General features: G+C 36.8%; 1 long non-coding RNA gene across 1 annotated transcript; it reads left to right on the top strand.

The window, feature by feature from the left end:
• The first annotated feature begins 13,827 nt into the window (after positions 1–13,827).
• LOC125920435 (uncharacterized) lies at positions 13,828–17,415 on the top strand. Its single transcript, XR_007457049.1, has 2 exons — positions 13,828–14,085; positions 16,945–17,415. It is a non-coding gene; the product is annotated as an uncharacterized LOC125920435 (long non-coding RNA).
• Positions 17,416–17,959: the final 544 nt, after the last annotated feature.

Raw genomic sequence — 17,959 nt, 5'->3', positions numbered from 1 at the left:
AATAACCCCAAAATTAAAAGTGCAGACACATGTACCTTTCTCTTGTTCCTCTATTAAATAGGTACATGCCATGGGAGATTTTAATTTAGGTTCGAAATTAATGATCTGTGAGAAATCCTCCTAGTCTCCCTGTCAGTTAAATTTGGAAGCACTTTGGGGTGCCTGTGGGGCTCAGTTGGTTAAGCGTCCAACTTCTGCTCAGGTCATGATCTCACAGTTCATGGGTTAGAGACGTGTGTGGGGCTCCATGCTGACAGCTCAGAGCCTGAAGCCTGCTTCATATTCTGTGTCTCCCTGTCTCTCTGCTCCTCTCCCACTCCCACTCTATCTCTCTCTTTCAAAAATAAATGAATATTTAAAAAATGGAAGCATTTTGGAGTGCCTGGGTGGCTCAGTCAGTTGAGCATCTGACTCTTGATTTTGGCTCAGCTCATGATCCCAGGGTCATGGGGGCGAGCCCTGCATAGGGCTCCATGCTGAGTGTGGAGCCCAGTTAAGTTTCTCTAGGTCTCTCTCCCTCTCCCCTCCCTCCCACTTTCAGGCACTTCTCCCTCCAAAAATCAACTAAAAATAAATGTTTTTGTCCTCCCTTAAAAAAATGGAAGCATTTTACAGAGAAGAGATCTATCATTACCAGAGGGGATTGGGGCTGGAGAGTGGGCAAAAGGGGTGAAGGGAGTCATTTGTAACATGATGAATGGTAACTAGAACTTTGAGGGTGGTTACTTTGTACTGTATACAGATGTTGAATTATAATGCTTTACACCTGAAACTTACATGATAAAAAAAAAAAAAGAAAAAAGAAAAAGAAAAAGAAAGCATCTCTGTAAGTGTAAAAGATTCAACCAAGCATTTATCCATTGAAGGGTGCTTTGTCTGAGTTCAGCGAAGAAAAAAACATCAGCTCTCTACCATCCGCTTGGAAAAATGCTTTTGCTTAGGATTTACAACATTGAATACATGTATTTAAGTATTTGCATTTAGTAAGCATTAAATAGTATCTTTTGTTATTTTCAAAGTATCCCAAGTATTCCCAGTGAGCATGAGAAGGCTAATTAACTATGGCTATGCATGTTTTGCATTCCTGCTACCTCAGCTCTAGTGTACATTTTAGCTGCTGTGATTTTATTGGGAATTTCAGCCAAAGAACTTTGCATATAGGCGTGTTAAATACACACGCACAAACAAAACAATTACACCCACAGGGATATTCTCCAAAACCTACTTAGTTATGAATTGTTTCATACAATAGTATTTATCTTAAAAAAAGTTGACTTATACTTAAGGGGGTAAATATATTGCTTAATTAAAAGATAGATTACGTTAATGATCATGTTCTAGACAAGAATTCAAAACTGCCCTGTGGAGGTGAATTATTAGAAACACATTGGCCAAAAGTCCTGGGATGAGACTGCCCCCTAGAGGTCAATTCATCACACTGTGTGAGAAAAGAATCCAGTAAAACTACATTTGCAGACCTATTTGTCGGATATAGTGTTATTAAAGAGAACTGGATGAACTAATCTTCATGTTTCATGATAATTTCTTTTCCAGACAAGGCTATTATAATAAATATGTCTTCTGGGAACTCTGGTAGGAACAATGCAGATGCTTAAAGAGTTCATATAAATCTAAATGAACTTAGTATTTAGAATCTATGCTTAATTTTGATTCAACACTCAAATGTTTAACTGTGAGTATTCATACCAATGAAGGATCAGTATAATTTCAGCAAATATGAATTTCAAAATATGAAGTGTATATATAAATACATATATATGTGTATATATATACATATTTTTTTAAGGCAAAATTAGTCAGTGCTTACCTGTCACAGCTGAAATAGGTCTCTCAGAGCAGCTTAGAGTTCCTCTTTCTGCTACACTGAATAGATATATCAGATACTGATGGAAAGGTTTGAGATCTCCAATTCTCATTGATGTGTTGAGTTTTTCAATAAACACCTCTTCGGATTTATTGTTTTCAACATCCAAAATCGTCACAAGATAATGGTGAAAAGATACAAGATCTGGGGGATTCCAGTGTAAAAATATTTCTGTTGGAGTCACATGAATAACTGTGACATTTTGAGCTGATAATGGGCCTATGAGATTTTAAAAAATCAGAAAAAAATACATCATATTAGTGATATGGTTTGTCAGAGTAATCTCTCACCTCTCACTACTTCCCTACTACTCTAGTCTAGAGAGAAAAGGAAAACTGGATTTGAGTCCTGGCTTTTCCAATGCAAGTCTCTACTCCCTGAGTAAATTATTTACTGTCTCAGAGCCTCCATTTTCTTGACTGTAAATGGGAATTATAGTAGTAGCTGTCTTGTAAAATTATTATGAAGATTAAACAAGGAATGTAGAGCAGCTGGCAAAGTGTTTAACACATGCAATTGGTTCAACCATTATTTTTATTACAAAAACTACCAAAATGGCATTTCTAGCATTCCATGATCACATCTTACGTGCCTTTTAACTCTTCTGTCTTGTCAAACTAAACAGCAGGGACTTCATTCTATGTGTTCTTCATTCCCATCATCACTAGAACTCAGACATTCATCCTCTTACAGAAATATTTCCCCACTCCAAACCATTTCACCCAGTGCCAGGCAACAGTTTTCCTAATTAATCCTTCCAGATTAATTTTCTTTAAAAAGCACCTTGTGCAGATCAGCTTCAAACTCGTATGCACCCCATCTTCCCAACATGCGCGCACACACTCGTACACACATTCTTCTTGATTCTTACTTTAGAAATAATAGCTGAAGACTTTAAATGAGACCATCTGGGTTCCTGTATGGTTTAACAAAGCATGTTCCTCTGGTCAGTTTACTTAACCTTTCTGAAGCTCAGTTTTCTCATTTCTACATAGCTACTCCAGGGTTGAGGTATGACCTTTGAGAGATTATGCACTAAAAGTGTTTTGTAAAAGGTACAGCAAGTCTTAGAAACTATAGTCTTAACAGATTTCCAATGCTTTTAAAAAATTTTTTAATGTTTATTTATTTTTGAGACAGAGAGAGAGAACATGAGCAGGGGAGAGGCAGAGAGGGAGGGAGACACGGAATCCGAAGCAGGCTCCAGGCTCTCAGCTGTCTGCACAGAGCCTGACATAGGGCTCAAACTCACAGACCCCAAGACCATGACCTGAGCTGAAGTCAGACACTTAACCAACTAAGCCACCCAGGCGCCGCCCCCCCCCCCTTTTTTTAAATTAAAAAAAATTTTTTTTTCTTTTTGGATTTCCAGTGCTTCTGAGGTCAAGTTCAATCATCTGAGACTAACACTACCGGCCCTCCCAAATCTGGTACCGCTTACGACACAAACTGATTTACCCTGATGCCTGAGAAAATCTTCTCCAATCACACTACATACACTATTCTTTTCCCACAAACTCATATCTCCACACTTTTGCTCACAATGTGCTTTTCTTCCTTCAAGTTTGAATCTAAGTCTCTTATTTCCTTGTGCCTTCCTGTTACCCATCTTATGCATTCTAGAAAGTATTTCTTAAATGTCCCACTGACTAGGAATTAGGCCATTATATTTTGCAACAGTTTGCTACCATTTGCTTGCTTTTACTTTTACACCTTACAAATTCTCTTCATTGTAATAAGCCTCCCCAAATCCAGAATGCATACCTGTTTATCTCCTGCTCTTAGCACATATCAAAATGTAAGTTCCACAAAAATGTATTAATTATCCACTGTGGGCTGGGCACCAGTCTAATTTGTGCTATAAGACAAATAGATATAGTTCCTGCCCTGCCCTTATGGGTTTATAGTTGAATAGAAAAACCAAAGATATAAATACATTCATTGTAATTTAAAATGGCTAAAGATATAGGTATGCCCAGAATGTTATGAGAAAATACCAGACCTTCAGGAAATATCTGCTAATTATAATATTCAATATTTGAAAAATCATACTTTCAGATGTTTTGTGACTTACGTGTTTCAACAACGAATATTGAAGTTAACATAGTTTTTGCCTCCCATTCATTTATTGCAAAGAGTAAAAATCTGTAAACATGGCCAGGACACAATTGCGTAATTGTTTTTTCTGTAGCATTTGGGGATATGCTGTCAAAATGTTGTTCTTCTGTATAATCTAAATAATATTTAATAATAATTTTATATCCCAGTTTTAGCCACTTATCCAAATTATTCCAACCATTCGAATTATGCCAACCAAATACAACTTCAGTTGTTCCGATATCCTTTATATAGATTGAAAGGTTTTCCTGCAGAGAAAGTGCTGAAAAAAATAGAGAGGAGCATTATTTGTAACTAGAAATCATAATTCTATCTTTAAAATAATAAAAGGGAGATACATGATATGAGAATATCAATAAAAATAATTACACTCGTATTTGCAAATATATGGCAGTGGAACATAACAGAAAAATCTTGTAAAGAAATAGTTTGATCCAGTTGCATTTTGCTGTAAAATGTAGCAATCTGTTTCATTCTTGGGTAGCAGTGGAAAAGAAAAGATTTCATTTTTCTTAAGGCCAAAAGATGATCCATCTATCCATGTGAGATGACCTTCTTTCTGAAATAAGATATACAAATTAATAAGCCAATTTGAAGGAAAAGTGTCATATCTTCAAATACTTCTCCTTTGTGAGTTATTCTGAGCTAGAGACAGAGTTCACTTTTATTCATTCATTAGCCATATGTCTTCAGGCAAACTGCTGAATTTCACATTACACCTTTATTTTCTCATCCAAAAAAAGTGGGTATCATAATATTACTTGCATCTTCAATTATCAGAGGATTAAAGAGGCAGTGCATGTGAAGGGACAGACCATTATTCATTAGCTGTTAGTTACTTTATTTCAAGTCATCACATAAGTCACATGTGTCGGTGGAGGTTGCCGACACCTTTCTGCTAAGGGATGTCACTGGTGACCATCACTGACCTCAATTCTCACATATAAGAGATGTTAATACGTTCCAATTCCACCTAATAGAATGGAGGAATACTGTTTCCTTGAAAAATTTATTTTTCAATAAATTTTTCAATAAAAAAACTTATTTCAATGCTTTATTGAATATATAGCACAGCAGTTTTGAAAACAGTCAGAGGCTCAGAGGCAGTATGCTTCAGAGGTTAGAGCACAGTGTTGGTCAGACTGACACAGATTCAAAGCCTGGCACGGCCATTTGTCAGCAATGTGACCAGGATTCTTCTGAACTCCATTTTCCTTACCTATAAAGGAGAATGATAGTGTCTACCTCATAAAGTTGTTGTGAGGACAAAATAAGAGTTACCAATATAAACTTTCTAGATTGGAATTTAGAACTATTAGCCTTTATATTCCTGTGAAATGCCAGCCTCTAACTGGAAGCTGGGAACGCAATGATGAACAAGACACAGTCTTTATCCTCCACGTCCAGTAACAAATTCACACTTATTCAGCACGAGTGGATGGGGAAATTAATTTCTCTACCTGTCACAGGCTTATAACTCTGCAGGTGACTTTGATGGTTAAACTCAAGAGACCAGCTTGATGCAGAGGTTAGAATATAATGGTTAAGAGCAGACTCTGATGCATTCCACATGGGCAAGTTAACCTCCCTGGGCACCAATTTCCTCACATGTCATACAAGAAAAGCACATAGCATGGTACTTAGCACTTTGGAGACATTATACGACTCAGCTATTAGTATAAAGGAAGTTCTTCTTAATAGTTACCTTGATGTTTCATTTACCTCCTAAATTATTTTTAAGTATCGTAAAAGCAGTGACTGTCTTAGACCCCTTTGAATACACAGTGACCATGACGGTGCCTTGGGAATCCTCACTTTGGTATCATGACCATATGACCTGGACCTTATAACAGAAACCAGTAACCAGAACTATTAGAAGAGTACATTCTAATTTAACAGTTTATAACAATCATGCTAACAGCAGGAAACAACTATATGTACACTAACTGGTCTGCTTGAAAAGAGACTGGCATGCTGGGAGGCAGACTTGTAAGATGTCGGAGATGAACTGCAGTTTGAGGAATCTCTATTAGAGCTTCATCCACTGCCCATGAAAAGATAAAGGAGGCTCAAAAAGAGAAAGATGAAAATGTAATTAAAGACTGTCAATAGCTTTCCCCAAGCTTATGCCAAGTTTCACAGAAAAATTGGTATCAAACTGATAGGATTTGCTTTGGGTCACTACATGCCAGGCTATGCCATGGAGAACAGATTTATTTTTGAATGGCAGGAAATTTTTAAAAAATGGATCATCAAGAAGAAAATACAGACTAGACAGAACTGTGCTAGGTCTTGGGTTTTCCCACACAAAGCTGACCAAAATGAAATTTCATGAGATATTCCATAGTGATAAGAACGTTTGAGAAAATGTCACACCTTCCTTATCTCACCAGTATTGAGTAAAATCTTCAGATCTTTCCACATCTCTTTTAGTAAAATTAAATTTCATAAACCTGCATGTTGTAAGTAAAAGAAATAAAATGAACAAATCTTCCATATTTTCAGGTTCACATTACTGTATTGTTCATGGAGGTGATAAATAGAGGAAGTGGAGCAGGTTGGTGAGGAGATGACATGACGGTCTGGGCATTGTTAAAGTGTCTGTGGAAAATTCCAGAAGCAATAATCAGAAGAAAATTAGATAAATGTCTGGAGCTCATAAGAGACAAGTGGGCTGGGTAAATATTTAAGAACAATTGGGCTAGGTGGTAAATAACTGAAGAAATGGATGAAATCACCAACATTTAAGACAGGTCTAGGTAAGACCAAAATTAAAGCAACCCTACATAAAGAAATAGATGCCTACAAAAGAGATTGAAGGGGGTGGGAAGAGACAAATAGGCAGAGAACATTAGATTTTTATGGTGATGAAAATATTCTGCATAATACCATAATTACTGTCTATTATTATACATTTATCCAAACCCATAGGATGTATAGCACCAAGAGCAAACCCTAATGTCAACTATGAACTTTGGGTGATTATGATGTGCCAGTGCAGGTTCCTCAGTTGTAATAACTGTACCACTCTGGTAGGGGATGCTGATGATGGGGGAGGCTATGTATATGTGGAGACAGGCAGTACGTGGGAAATCTCTGCACGTTCCCCTCAATTTTGTTATGAACCTAAATTGCTCTAAAGAGAGGCAGAGGTGGGGGAGGATAGGCAGGGAGGAAGAGACAGATTGACACAGAGAAACAAAAAGAAAACAGGGTGTGGCTTACAAGAAGTACTCAGTATTTATTGAATGGGGAAGGAGGGAAGGAAGGAAGGAAGGAAGGAAGGAAGGAAGGAAGGAAGGAAGGAAGGAAGGGACAGTGGGAGGGAGAGACTGGGGGGGGGTAAGTTTTATCATTTTATGCATTTCTTTACATATACTTACCTTCAAATCATTAAGACCAGTCCATATTATTATTTGATTCTTCGACCTGAGGAGTGAAAATATAAAGTTTTTTTCCTCTTCATTTTTTATATCCACAAGGTGTGCAGAACTTAAGGATAACTTACAATGTTGCTCAGCTATATCCCACGGCATACTCTCTTTGCTAATTTTATAACAGCTATTTTTTAATGCTACCCATCCTCGTGAACATGAACCTACCAAAAGAAAAATGTTTTGTGAAAGATGAATTCAGGAATATAACATTTCATAATTACATTTCTTAACATCTATGGTAGTTAATCATGAAAACCTCATAGTATTAATGGTGCACTTTTCCCTATATTTTTCCCAAATGAGCAAAAGTGCTAAAGTTGCTATTAGTCAAGTAGTAAATGAATTACTACCAATTAAAATAGTTTTTAAGTAGTTGTAAGAATTAATTATGCAAAATTATTGCCAAATTATAACTTAATTAAAACAAAAACCACAGATTTTTTTTTTAGTCACTTTAGGTTGCCCTTCCTTTCCCTTCCTCTTATGAAGACTTTTTAAGTTTATTTCAGGTTTATTTTTATTTTCAATAACTAGACATTAATACTGGCTAAGAACTGTTCTCTCTGCCACAGCTACTTGGCTTCAAATGGGTTCACCTTTCAAAAAACACTTAAGTCTTTTTCTCTAAGATTGCACACCATAGAAACACAGGAAAATATCAACCTGTTGAGAGTATATATTATACTTTAACTCTTGTTGGTATTTTAACAATGTTGAAAGTAGGAAGATGTGTGAAGGATGTTTTGAAGAAACTGTTGTCTTGTTTTTTTTTATAGAAGGAGGATGGGAAGAGGCGATGCTTAATTACCTTACTATCTTTTCCTTACTACTCACATGTTTCTCTACTTTGCTTGTAAACATATATTGTGGTTCAAGTTTATTCCTATAGAAGGTATTAAAATAGGACTCTTAGCCCATCACAGAGAGTGTATCACCCTGATTAGCTGTCTCTGACTCTCTCCTCTTTTCTTAAATCTTTTCCCACCATGTGGAGGAAGGAAATGGATCTGAGAAGCCATAAAAAATTAAATACATTCCCCTTCCCTTGCAGTATTCCAAATTTTGGTCAGGTCTGATGTGGGATGAATAATGGAGAAGTCTCAAATAGGATGAAAGATTGATATTTTTATGTTGGATTTTAATAGACTGGTTAATACCAGAGACTATTTATAGATACTTTAGTCACTTATAAAGCTACCAATGATTGCCAGAGTTAAGGAAAACAGAACCTATTTGGTTCAGTTTTTTTAAAAGTGGTGGAAGGAAAATAAAGTTGGCTCTTAACTTAAGCTTGCTAAATCCAGCTTGTTCAATAAATCAGTCAAATGTCAGGATGATATAGTTAGATAAAAAGGGACTATGTTAGTTCATTTGCTAGCAGTTTACAGTGGCTAATATTAGGCTGAACACTTGTGAAAAGAACAATACATCTACCAAGTTATCTACAAGATATATATTAATAATGAACCAAATATTGATAATACCTGTTTCTACTTGAACATCCAGTCTCTGAAATACATTTATAAAATCCAAATGCAATTGTTTAAATTCAAATTTAAAAGCATATAAGGTTGCAGGTTTTAAATTAGCCCACTCATAAGCTGTAATATTATTTTCCATAATTTGTGTAGAATTACTGAGAGATATTGACACTAAAATGTCACTGGAAGACAGCACACTCCAGTTAAAGGAAACACTCGTGCTTGTTGCTTTTGTTTTAATATTGCTAGTTGAGAAACCACCTAAAAAATCAAGGACCATAATTAGTTGGATTCAAATAAAACTGAATGAAACACAAGATACTGAAGTATATTACAAAAGAATCACCATGAGAGGAAAGCATATTATCTACTATAAAATATTTTCTAGACTCTATGGGAGTTTCTTGTACTCTACCTAAAATGAATGACTTAGATTACAAATCTGCATTATAATATTGTAGATAATATGGATTACATGTAACATCTCTACTATGCCTATCTATTCATATTAGTACACATCAAGTGTCAAAAATGAAAATCTTATTCTTACTTTAGTTTACAATTTCCTTTAAATTTTGAAATTTACATTATGTTAAAAAACAAAACACTACATGATGATGCAATTTTGGACTATCATATACCTGTTAATCACTGTAAAATTCAGATTATCTGGTAATAAAATTGTTTCCCTTTTATAATTAGGCAATATAGATGAACAAAAAATACAAATTACTTACGGGTTTCAAATGACTTTTCACTTAAAATTTGTCCATATTTTATAGACTGTAGAATGATGTGATAGTCTTCATTTTCCTCTAGTATTACTGACTTTGAAAGTTTTTGCAGGTCTGCAGGAATGCTTTTGACATTCTGTAAATAATTAGATTCATCTGCTTGTGAAGTATTTGTTAACTGTGTCAGGTACATTCATTAAAAGACTGACTTTTGTACATTTCCTTTATAAGAGGCAATTTTTCATACAGAATGTAAACATATACAGAAAATACTTATTTTTACATAAATGATATTTTATTTATTTAAAAATTTTTTTTATTTATCTATTTTGAGAGAGAGAGAGAGATAGAGAGTGAGTGGGGGAGGGACAGAGAGGGAGAGAGAATCCCAAGCAGGCCTGGCACCATCAGCACAGAGCCCAATGTGGGGCTCAAACCCATGAACCATGAGAAGATTTAAATAATTACTCTCTGTATAGTACATAATATAGTGTATACAGGATATAAACTCTCTGTATAGTATATATAGTATATAGTATAGTTAAAAAATCATTCCTATGAAAAATTTGAGTGTTAATTTGATCACTTACTAAAGATATTTCAAAAAATGCTAACATTTCATACATTAATAAAATAAAAGTAAAAAATCTCAATAACTGCATAGCAAAAGAAAAGTTCAACAAAATAAAAAAAAAAACCTATGGAATGGGAGAAAATATTTGCAAACCACAAATCTATAGTGGATTAATATCCAAAATACATAAGGAACTCATACAACTCAATGACAAGAAGCAAACAAACAACAACAAATAAATAATCCAGTTAAAATAGGCAAAATATCTGAACATTTTTCCAAAGAAGATATTCAAATGTCCAACAGGTATATGAAATGGTGCTCAACATCACTAGCCATTAGAAAAATGCAAATCAAAACCACAATGTCAGAATGGCGCCCGTCAGAATGGCTATCAGCAAAAAGAAGAGACAATAAATGCTATATAAGCATATGAAGAAAATGGAACCCCTGTGGACTACTGGTGAGAATACAAATTTGTGCAGCTACTGTGGAAAACAGTATGGAAGGTGCTCAAAAAATTAAAAATAAAACTACCATATGACCCAGCAATTCCACTTCTGGGTATACACGGGAAGGACACAAGATTACCATCCCAAAGAGATATTGGCACCCCCATGTTCACTACAGCATTATTTACAATAGCTAAGATACAGAAAACAACCGAAGTGTCCACTGATAGATGAATGGATAAATAAAATCTGGTACACACACACACACACAAACGCAGGAATATTATTCAGCTATAAAAAAGTAGGAAATCCTGCCATTTGCAAAAACATGGATGGACCTTGAGGGCATTACACTAAGTGAAATCATTCAGACACAGTAAAACAAATACCGATCTTACTTATATGCGGAATTTAAAAAAAACCAAACATACGAATGGATCAGATTGGTGTTTGCCAGAGGCAGGGGTGGGAGGAATACTGGGTGAAGATAGTCAAAAGATACAAACTTCCAATTGTAAGATAAAATTTCTGGGGTATAATGTACAACAGGATGATAATAGGTAACAATACTGTTGTGTACTTGAAAGTTGCAAACAGTTCTCATCACAAGGAAAAACATTTGTAATTATGTGAGATAATGGATGTCAGCTAAACTTATTGTAGTAATCATTTTGCAATATGTACATATATCAAATCATTATGTTGTATACCTTAAACTTACACAATATTACATGTCAATTATTATCTCAATAAAACTAGGGGAAAAAATCTCAATAACTATTAAATTCCTATTATGATGCAACATTTAGTCACAACAAATTTACACTATGCTGACCTTTTATCAGAGTCAAGAAAAAGATGCCTTACTTTTTCAGCAAAATTATTAACAAGTTGATATTTTAAAAAATAAAATTCAGGACTTCCTCCCTTAGGAAATTCATCCCATTCAATAAAAACTGTTGTTGTTCGATTATTCATTGGCATATAACAGAAACAAACGATCTGAAATGGGAAAGAAAAGTAACTGTAAAAATAAAATAAAAATATATTCTTGGTTATTACTATTATTTTATTAGCAAACTTACAAAAATTAAGCCTAAACTATGCCAAATTATAATTGAAAACTATTTTAACAATATCAATTTCTACACACGAATTAGGTAATATCCATTGGATACCCTATTTGTAAACGTAATTTTGAAAGTAACTTACGAAAGGTAAGTAAAATGAGGGCAAAGACATTTAAGATCCATCTTTCCCAAAGTAGGAAACACCATGTTCCTGGAGTCAGGGAGAACAAAGAGACCCAAAGTCACAGGAAAAACACAGCACACCCTCCTGGTTTGTCAACTGTGTACCTTGATGATAATGGCTAAAAAATTAAAATATTTCACAGACATTCTTGGTAACACACTTGCAGTAAAAATGAGTAGAGTGCAAAATGTTTGGCTGAGCTATTTTAGAGGCTCAGTTCATTGATACCATGAAGAAAATGTTAGCAACTGAGATAAAACAGCTAGACTGCAGGATCAGAGCCCTTTTATATTCCCTAGACGACAAGTAAAAAAGACTTCAGCTTTCAAAAGAATGGTATACTTACCAAAATTCCTAACAAAAACAACCTTAAAATGCCTCACTATACCATGAATTTTACCAAATTCTGATCTCTCTCTCTCTCTCTCTCTCTCTCTCCATTGATTACTCCCAATTTGTAAGCAGTGAAAACAGATGCCACCTATCTGCACAGATTTGTGGAACATCTAGCAGAGAAAATTTGTCTTAGGTACCAACTCTAATGTTTTGTGTTATTTCTCTTCAACATACCCCTCATTTTCTAAAACAAACTCAGTGCAACAGTATCCTGTCCATTACCTAATTATTCAAAACAAAACACATTCAAAGATGTCTTACCTTAACAACATATTGTAACCAGAGCAATAGAATAATTGATTTCTCCATCTGGAAAATAAAGTATATTCAACATGTTTGGTTTTTTTTTTAGCATCAAAACTAAACTATTCAGTCTTTGGATGTGTGTGTGTCACTTTAATGTCATATCTTTTGAAGTTAGACTGTTCATCCAACTGAATGTTAAGGCATTAACAAGTAAGTGCTGCATAACATCCTCCACCTAAAAAAACTGGAAACACCAGTAATTTCCAACAAATAACAAAATAATTTGCTTCTAGAAGCTGCTATAATTAAACACAAAGGAGGTGTTAGAAGTAAAATGATTTATCAGGCAATTATACAAAATTGCACCGCATTGTGTAAAACTTTCATCTTAATCCATAGAAATCTAGAACAACTATATATTGCCACTTTCTTGGAAGTAATTCGTCACACTCTAAAATAACACCATCGTTATGAAAAATATTTCAAAACTATTGACGAAGGGAAAAACATGCAAGTCTTTTCAACTCAATTTATTTTTAAACACATTTATCTAAAAGCTTGTGCAACTTTTCCTAGGAATCTAGACTCCCTAGGCACCTGAGAACTTTATATTCAACTTAAGATCTAAAGAAAAAAATTAACACACCTAGTATTTAAAATACATCTATTTCGAAAACTGAAAAATATCACTTAAACAGGTCCCTATGATCAATTCTAAAGCCCACTGCAAAGCAAGTTTCTTCCTGCAAAATCCTCTTTAGTTCCTATCAAGGTGTTCACCTCAGATAAAATTCAACCCAGTTAAAAAGAAATACGTAATAATCCAATCGAGACGCCTCCACAAAACTGCCAGGTTTTAACCTTGTTCATTTTTCTCAACAATCTGATGTAACTGTTCTATCACGGGGTTACAGTATTAATCCCCGCCCCCTCCTCCAACTCTTCAGCGTAAACTAGAGTTTCGAAGGCTTTGTGCTCCAGCAAGAAAGCCAAAGTGGAAAGACCGCTCCCGGCTGCCTGTTCAAGTGCAAATCCCGGCTCAAATTCAATTCCGTGAGTCTGCGCCCCGTGGCGCGCTGGTTTAGAAAGAGCCCGCGGAGCCAACTCTGGGCCGCGGGAGAGCCGAACAGTGTTTAAAGGAAAGGACCCGGGTTTTAACAATGGTTAAATTGGTGGGGACAGGAGGAGAGAGCAAACACCTGAAGTCGAGGCGCCCGAGCGGGCCGGCGCCCACGCAGCCCGCCGCGCGCGCTTCGCCAGGTTCGCGCGCTTCGCCAGGTTCGCGCGCCGGCGCCGGTCGGGCAGGCGCAGAGGTGGCGCGCGAGCCCGCGACCGCAGCCCACCTGGCGGCGGCGCTCCCAGCTTCCTCCTCCCGGCTCTCGCTCAGCGAGCCCTCGCTCTGCTCGCGCTCTTCCAGCCGCGGCGGCTCGCCGCTCCCGCGGGTTTCGTGCAGCCCGCGTGCCCCGTCCCTAGGTTGAGTTAATTAAGAGAAGGTCTCCATGGAAACGGTGAGCGGCGGGAAGCCAGAGAAGTGGGAGGCGAGTCCCGCTACATTGGCGCGTGGAGGAGAGAATTCCACTCTGCCTGGAAGAAGGGAGGGAAGGGGAGGCGGTGAAGGAGGACGCGACGGGGAAACATGGGCCTCATGAAAAAGAAACAGAAGCCGACCAGGTTGTGAACAGCCCTGAATGGACACAGTTTTGAGTTAATTTCTTGTTTTTTTTTTTTTAATTTTTTAATGTTTATTTATTTTTGAGAGAGAGAGAGAGAGACAGACTGCGAGCAAGGGAGGGGCAGAGAGAGAGGGAGACCTAGAATGCGAAGCAGGCTCCAGGTTCCGAGCTGTCAGCACAGCTAGAGTGGCTCACAGAACTCAGGAAACCAGTTTACTTACTAGATTACCAGTTTATTATAAAAGGATGGAACGCAGGAACAGCCACGTGGAAGAGATGCAAGGGCAAGGTATGTGGGAAGAGACTTGGAGCTTCCACACCCTCTCCTCGATCTCCCCAAATCTCCATGTGTTCACCATCCCCGAAGCTCCCCATCCTTTTTGTTTGTTTTATGGAGGCTTCATTACATAGGCACTGCTGATTAAATCATGGGCCATTGGGTATTGATTCAACCTCCAGCCCTCCTCCCCTTCCTGGAGGTAGTGGGACTGAAAGTTCCAACTCTCTGATCATATGGTTGGCCCACTGGCAACCAGCCCCCATTCTTGGTATTTGTACAAAAGTCACCTCATTAAAATAGCAAAAGACACCTTTTTGGTTCCCATCACTTAGGAAATTCCAAGGGAAACAGGGATGAAGGCCAAATATGTTTATTATAAACCACAGCATCACATCTAGATACCTGGCATCCCTTCAGTCTTTATCAGATTAATCTAGAACAGGTCTCCTTCTCTCTAGTTTTTCCTCTATTTTAATCTCTTTTCAACTGTCTTCAGATGAATCTTCCTAGAATTCAGTTCTGGTAATGTTACTTTCCTACTCCCAGTGTCTTCAATGGCTCCTCAGCCTCTCTGATTCCTTACTGTGCCCATTGACAGCCTCCAGAAATATTTCAGTTTACTTCATACATTTTCAGTTACCATTTTCCCCTGTAATACTGTCCTCTTATTTCACCTTCTTCATGAAACTTTTCCTGGTTTCCTAACAAGTGATCTGTCCCCCTCCTCCATGCTTCTGTGGCATTTAGTGCTTCTAATGCATGGCTCATTGAATTCTATTTTTTATATAATTTATGTGAACATCTTAGTATCTCTATCAGACTGTAATCTCCATGGGGGTACGTCCTTTGATTTTCATATCACTCACAAGCCAATTGTGATACATTACATAGTGAGCACTCAACAAATATTTTCTGAATAAATACTTCCTGAAGGAATATTATAAAACTGTCATCTCCCTTTTCTAGGTTTGGAACTTGCCTCATTGTAAATATTTTTAAATGTTGTTGAAACAGCAAATATAAGTTTTAAGGTGAGTCGTGTCACTCTAGAAAAACTAATGCATGGCTTACAGGGTTCCTCTAACTTGGTTCTGCTTTGAATCTGAAGAGTCTCTTTCTGAATTGTCTGTGATGTATGTGAGAATCTTTCTTTTCTAATGATTTACTCTTTAGACTAGCAAGATTGGTCACATTCCAGATTGTGGAAAAGTATACTGTTTTGAGGTTAAAATGGAATAGTGCTTAAAAATTAAAGACCAACACAAAAACATTCTTCCTTAAATCTTCTAACCTAGATAGATTAGATGTACTGTTTTTGTCTTCCCTTGTCTCCTGTCCCCTGTTCTTACAGGTCTTTTTAAATGTCCTCTTTCCAAGGGGATATTTTACTCTAAATTTTCTCACAAAAAGAACACTTTTATAAGCTGACATGTAATCAAAGTGAGCCAGATTTCTATCACTATTTAAAGGAAAGCCATTGTTGCTATAGATTTTCTAAGCTTTATTTTGCTGGCATGAGTTACAAGAGAAAGAAAATAAAAGATGGATTAGCAGCATGTTTTTCATCTGTATTTATTTCTTAAATGTGATGCCAAAAAGTTTGGTGTTTTAGTTCTGTAACTAGGATTGGCCTTTTTCTACAATGCAAAATTTCCTACCAATTTGTGGTATTATCTTTTTAGCATATTTATTTATACAAATGAAAAGTGGTTATTGCAACCGATCTTTTGTGGAATGATTTAATCATCTGGATTAATCCAAATAAATTTGCTTAGAGTGAAAATGGTATGTTTAATAAAGTGTTACTGGCTGTATTTCAGAATCCAAGATTAAAACTTGGGTTTATCTCTATTTATTGGTGTGAACTAAAATACAAATGTCATATGGAGAATTGAGACCAAACAAAAAGGATCTTCATCTCTGGAATGGGGTGGTTGTGAAATAATTTGAGGTCTGGCCCATTATGTTTATGACTTTCCTGCTAGATTTGTTAACAAGTATGCCAGGATGGGTGGGAATTTATTTCTAAATGAGATTATCAGTACATTTAACATGTCTAATGACTTCAGTGCAGTAAATTTTTACTGAGACACTTTGATAAAGAAACTATCTTAGCTGGAGGGACAGGAAAGGCAAGACAAGGAAACCCTGACTTATTTACTACAAGGGCTTTATATCCAGCGGGAAAGATCCACTATCTTTATACCCTGAAAAATGAGAGAAAAAAGGTAAAGACCAACATAAAAACATCCCTCCTTAAATCTTCTAACCCAGATGAATTACTGGTACTGTTTTGGTCTCTCCTTAGAGGAGAGCAGAGGATAAGGGAGCTCTCTGTGAGCTCATAGAGGTGGCCAATGACCCTGTCCGGTCCAGGCACAATACTCTAACCCTTACTGTCTGCACAATTCTAGGTTGACACCTGAGATTTCCACCCCTGGAATTCACACCCTGTATAATCCGCACCCCCACCCCTGAGGTGGACCTGTAAAAATGACGAGATCATCACTTCCATGATTATGTTATTTGTACAAGACTTCACTGTACCAGAACAAAAGAGACTTTCTCCTGCTGACTTTGAAGAAGTAAGTTGTCATGATGTGAGAGGGCCAGGTGGTTAGAACATGAGCCTTGCCTCCTGGGGGCTGAGGAGTGTGCCCCAGCCTACAGCCAGCCAGAACACAGGGATCTCAGTCCTACAATCACAAGGAACTTAAATGTGCCAGTAACTTGAATGAGCCTGGAAAAAGAGGACCCACAGCTTCAGATGAGATCACAGTCCCAACTAACAACTTGACTTCAACCTGGTGAGAACCTGAGCAGAGCCCAGACTCCTGATTCACAGAAACCATCGGATAATAAATGTTTGGATTTAAGACATGAAATTTGTGGTGCTTTGTTTCACAGCAATAGAAAACTAATACTTGCCCAACAGTTAATATGATTGCAAGCTTGGGCAGTCATTGGGCAGAAGTTTCTAACTAGAGCTCAGGGAAAAGATGGCCTGTCCTCTTTGTTGGAAAACATATTAAAGGTAGTTTCATCAAAGCTGCTGTGTTCATATATACAAAGTTGCAGTGGCCAAAGTTGGCACATGGGATCCTGGGAATGCAATAGAAGAAAATGAAGTTGGCAGAGAAAGAGATAAATGCATTTAAATCCTGGCATTTCATTCGTTCCTGCCCATCTCAAACTTGGTTATCTCAAATTTTTAAATTCTGTGCAAGATATTCTTTGCAGAGTCACCCATCCTTCCCAGAATTAGTAAGTAACATCATTGGGAATTGATCCCAGACATCCTAGTTCCAGAGGCTGTTTTCCTAACCATTAATCACATAAAGAGCTATAGAATATCCTTACCCGTTGATTAAATAATTAATTTCATCTTATTTGATACAAGTTATAGCAACTGCAGATTGAGGAAATGAA

Source organism: Panthera uncia, chromosome B4 (assembly GCF_023721935.1).
Source record: "Panthera uncia isolate 11264 chromosome B4, Puncia_PCG_1.0, whole genome shotgun sequence".
In the NCBI taxonomy this organism is placed as follows: Eukaryota; Metazoa; Chordata; class Mammalia; order Carnivora; family Felidae; genus Panthera; species Panthera uncia.
The sequence above is the reverse complement of the archived record's forward strand: the minus strand, read 5'-3'. Positions and strand labels throughout refer to the sequence as shown.